A 6,000-nucleotide genomic window follows, 5' to 3' on the forward strand; every position below is an offset into this window, starting at 1 on the left:
TAGGACTGGAGCCACTGCCAGCAATGTTCTCTCAGGTCCTGGGTCACTATCCATAGTTGTGCCCCAGGTAGCCCCTGAAATCACTGGCAGTATGTCTCTGCAGAAATATCAAAGGTGCCTCGGTTGGCTGTCTTAAGCAAGTCTTGTTCAGCCCTCGTGTTGAGACCCCAGTTCAGAGCCTGGGCTGCCTCTGTGGAAAGGGATGCTAGCAGAGTGGTCCAGCTCTTTGCAGGCCAGCTAGCCACCAGGGCCATCCTTTCAAAGGTTACCAGGAATGCCTCTGGGTCATCCCACCTCTCTATTTTTGTTTCTTTCAATGGATGACTTGAGGCCAGGTCCAGGCTGGTGTTGCCTGCTGGGGAACTCCCTGACATGCCCTGGGGATGAAACAGTGTGGCCATCTGCTGCACCAGTTGTTGCTGTTGGTCTCTTTGCTGGGCCACTAATTCCCTGATGAGTTGTTGCTGCTGCAAGGCTTGCTGCTGTTGTTGGGTGGCCAACTGCTAGATTAATTCATAGAATTGTAGGACTGGAAGGGACCTCAAGAGGAGTCCCCTGCACTCCTAGCAGGACTAAGTCCCTGAGAGGTATTTGTCTAACCAGCTCTTAAAAACCTCCAGTGATGGAGATTCCACAACCACCCTGGGCAATTTATTCTAGTGCTTAACCACCCTGACTGTTAGGAAGTTTTTCCTAATGTCCAACTTAAATCACCCTTGCTGCAATTTAAGCCCATTGCTGCTTGTCCTATCCTCAGAGACTATGGAGAACAACTTGTCTCCCTCCTCATTGTAACAACCTTTTATACACTTGAAAACTGTTATCATGTCCCTGCTCAGTCTTCTCTTCTCCAAACTACACAAACCCAGTTTTTTTCAATCTCCCCTCATAGGTCATGTTTTCTAGACCTTTAATCATTTTTGTTGCTCTTGTCTGGAGTTTCTTCCACATCTTTTGTCCACATCTTTCCTGAAATGTGGCACCCAGAACTGGGCACAATATTACAGTTGAGGCCTAATCGGCGTGGAGTAGAGTGGAAGAACTACTTCTCATGTCCCGCTTATAACACTCTTGCTAATACATCCCAGAATGATATTTGCTTTTTTTTGCAACAGTGTTACACTGTTGAATCACAACCCAGATCCCTTTCCGCAGTACTCCTTCCTGGGCAGTCATTTCCCATTTTGTATGACTGATTGTTCCTTCCTAAATGGAGTACTTTGCATTTGTCCTTATTTAATTTCATCCTATATATTTCGGATTATTTCTCCAGTTTGTCCAGATCATTTTGAATTTTAATCATTTTGAATTTTAATGCAAAGCATTTGCAACCCCTCCCAACTTGGTATCATCCACAAACTTTATAAGTGTACTCTCTATGCCATTATCTAAATCATTGATGAAGATATTGAATGGAACCAGACCTAGAACTTATCCAGCTACTGAAGTTATGCTGACTGGTCTGTAATTCCCCAGGTTGTCCTTATTTCCCATTTCATAGGGAAATAATATAATTGGGGCTGCTGTTGTTGTTGCTGCTGGCCTATAACACATTTCAATGGGTTGTCAAAATCCATCTTTTGCTTGTTCCTCTTCCTCTCTAGTGTGCCCGCATTCTCCACCAGTTTGTAGCGGGCTTCGCTTGGGGACAGCAGGCCTCGTAGTCAAGCCACAGCCAAACAGTCTCTCTCAGCCTTGAGGCAGCTCTTCCAGACAGTCCAGGGGCCCAGAAACCAAGCCACAGTTTGTTGTCCCCCACCCCAGACTCTGCAGGATCTCCCAGGAGGCTGGGGGAAGGATAGGGCGACCCAGGCCCTCCCTCTCCACTGAGTCCAAGTCCAGGGCCCAAGGGGAGAGAGGCGAGGGGTGGCTCAGTTCCTTCTGACTGTCACTCATAATCAGCCTCCCCTGGGCCACTTCCTATATTCCCTGTTTTCCCTTCCATGTGGGGCATGGCCCCAGCCTTCTGCTTTCACAGTCTCAGTAGTTCAGGGATTCAGCTGCTGGGAGAAGGTGGATGCTTCCCATCTCATCCTCACAGTTCAGTTGTACCCCCAACCCCCACCGTTAGTCAGTGGTAAGGGGGATCCCAGTCGAGTCTTACTCACAGTCACAGTCCTTGACCTATAGCTTGCTCTACCTCAATGGCTACAGCCTGTCTGCCTTCTTTCAGCCAGTCTCTCCTCCAACCTCCCTCTTGCCAGACTGGCAGAGCTCCCTTTTAAGCAGGCCCTCCATAGGAAGCATGCCTGACAGCAGCTGAGAGGAAGGGCCTTCTTGGCCCAATACTGATGTGCCACTCCTTTTGCCTTCATGTGGGGTCTGTAATCCCATCACAGCACCCTATGCTTTATTTATTTGTTTTGATTTGTACAAACTACAATACAAGAACACCCAGCCAGAGCTCTGCCCACCCTTGAGCACCTTTTAGATATGTATAAATAATAAATGACCTGTAAATTACCCCAGTTCTAATAACCAATGAGAGCAACAAACTAATCAACCTCCCCACATATCCCACATCACCACTACTCAGTTCTGCACAACACGCATCTCCTCACAGCCAAGGGAGAAAAGATGGGCCTGGCAGTATGCCCCAAGGCCCAAGACTAACCACCTGAAGTTGTTACAGACCTGGGTAAAAAACAAGATCCAAAGCTGAGGAGCACTAATGGAAAACATCTTGCCAGCCCCCCACTATCTCTTAGAACAGTGGGGCTCCAGCTCAGGTGCCTTCACTAAACACTATTTGGCAGCATGGGGGAGAGAGGCATGGGGGAGAGAGGCAGTCTCTTAGGTAGGTCCTATGATCCAGTTTCAAGCTGACGAGGAGAGGGAAATTATCCCCCACTTAAACTGGATATAATGGAAAGGGGAGGGCTGAAGGACAATATGATACAGTTATATTTGCATTTTTCATCTCTTCCGACACCATTAATCAATAAGTACCAACTTCTGTTCTGTCATAACTCCTTTGCCTCCAATTGAACTACACTAGATTTACTCCAGTGTACCTGAGAGTATATTTTGATTCTAATAAAGTGAATTTCAGCAGTCAGGACTTTCCCACTTGGACCCTGAAATTCTGGTTTGGGATTTCACCAAATGTAAGGTCATCAATCTAGGACTAAAGAATGTAGGCCACACTTCCAGGATGGAGGACTGTATTCTGGGAAGTAGTGACTCTGAAAAAGACTTGGGGGTCATGGCAGATAATCAGCGACTGTGAGCTCCTAGTGCAATTCTACAGTCGAAAGGGCTAATGCACTCCTTGGACGTATAAATAGGAATCTCAGGTAGGAGTAGGAAGATTATATTACCTCTGTAAGTGGCACAAATACAACCACTAGATCCAGTTCTGGTGTCCACACTTCAAAGAGGGTGTTGATAAACTGGAGATGGCTCAGAGAAGACCGATAAGAATGATTAAAGGTTTGGAAAATATACCTTATCGTGATAGACTTAATCTACCTAATTTATCAAAGAGAAAGTTAAAGGGTAAGATGACAGTCTATAAATACCTAAATGAGAAATTGAAATTGGATAATAGAGGGCTCTTCAATCTAGCAGACAAAAGTATAACAAGAACCAGTGGCTAGAAGTTGAAGCTAGGCAAATTCAGACTAGAAATAAAGTGTAAATGTTTTAAAACTGAGGGTAATTCATCATTGGAACAACGTACCAAGGGCTGTGGTGATTCTCCATCACTGGTAATTTTTAAATCAAGACTGTGTGTCTACAAGCTATGCTCTATTTCAACTACAGCTATTGATCATGAAGCAGGAATTAAAACAGGGAAATACTATGGTCTTTGATATACAGGAGGTCAGACAAGCTGATTACAGTGGTCCCTTCTGGTCTTAAAATCTATGACTCTATGAATAAGTTAGTGTTCTAATTAGTATACTGAGGCAGGGTTTTGCTCTCTCTTGAACACATATAAACAGTCCATTTTTTGAACAGTGCAAGCAAGCCAGTTTGTGGAAGTCTGCATCCCAACATGGTATGTACCTTGTTTCAATTTGAAAGAATTCTTAATTGTACCCGCAGAATGGTACATTTGATTCAAGCTATTCAGTAGCTAGCATGCTCTAGACATTACAATCCTCTATGGCAAGACTGTGGCATAGTGTCTGATTCATAAATCACTGGACTTTAGTGCCTCAGCCTTCTGAATTCAGCTGTTACTAGCTCAAATTCCAGCCTTGGGGTGGGGCTAAGTAAAGTTATTCCCATTTAAGAGGACAGTGAATTTCAGCTTTGTGCAGTGAGAATATTTTGACAGGTTTCAGAGTAGCAGCCGTGTTAGTCTGTTTCCATAAAAAGAAAAGGAGGACTTGTGGCACCTTAGAGACTAACAAATTTATTAGAGTTTATGCTTATATATATATATCTTATGTAAATTTGTTAGTCTCTAAGGTGCCACAAGTCCTCTTTTTCCTTTTGAGAATATTTTGTAGTCCTTTAGGTCCAGATTGTGAACCCCTTATTCTTACTGGTGAGCAGTTACTCACAGGGGCTAGGATTGTAACTTTACAGTCTGTCCTGAGTAAGGAGCAGCACACAGCTGCACTGCCTCAGGAACAGACTAGGGACTGAATTATGACTCAAATGATCACGGTTCCCCCTTGCTATGGGGAAGAGTTCATTACTTCATCCTTTTAATGGAGCAGTTTACACTCCCTGTGCACCTGGCCAGCTACTCTGGTTGACAAGTGGGGAGAGGTGGGGCACAGAAGCAGGGCTTTTTCCACTCTGCCTCCTTTAAGGTTTTATGCCGCTGCCCATCAGTGCAGTATCTTTCCTGTAAAATCAATTAGAAATATCAAAGATCCTGGTGGACTTCATGGAGACTCTGGCTCCATCCCCCCTGCCCCCCTGCCCACCTACAGAGGAGAGTGCTGCATACATAGCTCTTTTTCTTCCCTACTCCTCAGCTGGGGACACAATCTGAGCAGGACCATGCAGGGGAGTAAGGGTGGGGGGCAGCTTACTGGTTCTTGCTTAGAATCATAGAACTGTATGACTGGCCGGCACCCCAAGAGGTCATGTATTCCAAACCTCCTAGACCAGTGGTCACCAACCCGTTGATCGTGATCGACTGTTCGATCCTGGGCACTCTCTCAGTCGATCGCGCTCTCCAGTGGTGTAGCAGGGCTGCCACTAAGGCAGGCTCCCTGCCTGCCACGGCCCCACACCACTCCCAGAAGTGGTCAGCACTCTCCCTCAACCCCCGGGGGAGGGGGGGCTGGCAGGGGTCTCCACGTGCTGCTTCTGCCTGTAAGCACTGCCCCCGCAGCTCCCACTGGCCAGGAATGGGGAACTGTGGCCAATGGAAGCTTTGGGGGTGGTGCCTGCAGAGAGCGGTAGTGTGCAGAGCCACGTGCCCCCCCCCGCTCCTCCTCCCAGAGGCTGCAGAGATGCATTGGCCCCTTCCGGGAGTGGCGTGGGGCTGGGACAGGCAGGGAGCCTGCCTTGGCCTTGCTGTGCCACCCGATGGGAGCCGCCTGCAGTAAGTGCCACCCAGTGGCAGGCTGCACCCCAACCCCCAGCCCTGAGCCCCCTCCCAGAGCCAGCAGCCCAAATCCCCTCCTGCACCCCAACCCCTTGCCCCAGCCATGACCCCCCTCCCAGAGTCAGCACTGCATACCCCCTCCTGCACTCCCAAACCCCTTCCTGCACCCCAAACCCCAGCCCTGTCCCCCCTCCCAAAGTCAGCACCTCACACCCCCTTCTGCACCCCAACACTCTGCCCCAGCCCAGAGCCCCCTCCTGGACCCAAACACCCTCCCAGAGCTTGCACCCATCACCTCCTCCTGCACCCCAACCCCCAAGCTCAGCCCAGAGCCTCCTCCCACCCTGCAAACCCCTTGGCCCCAGCCCAGAGCCTGCACCCCCCTTAAAAACCCCAACCCCTTGCCCCAGCCCGGTGAAAGTGAGTGAGGGTGGGGGAGAGTGAGTGACGGGGGGGGGGGGTGGAGTGAGGTGGGTGGGGCTTTG

Source organism: Lepidochelys kempii, chromosome 1 (genome assembly GCF_965140265.1).
Source record: "Lepidochelys kempii isolate rLepKem1 chromosome 1, rLepKem1.hap2, whole genome shotgun sequence".
NCBI lineage: Eukaryota > Metazoa > Chordata > Testudines > Cheloniidae > Lepidochelys > Lepidochelys kempii.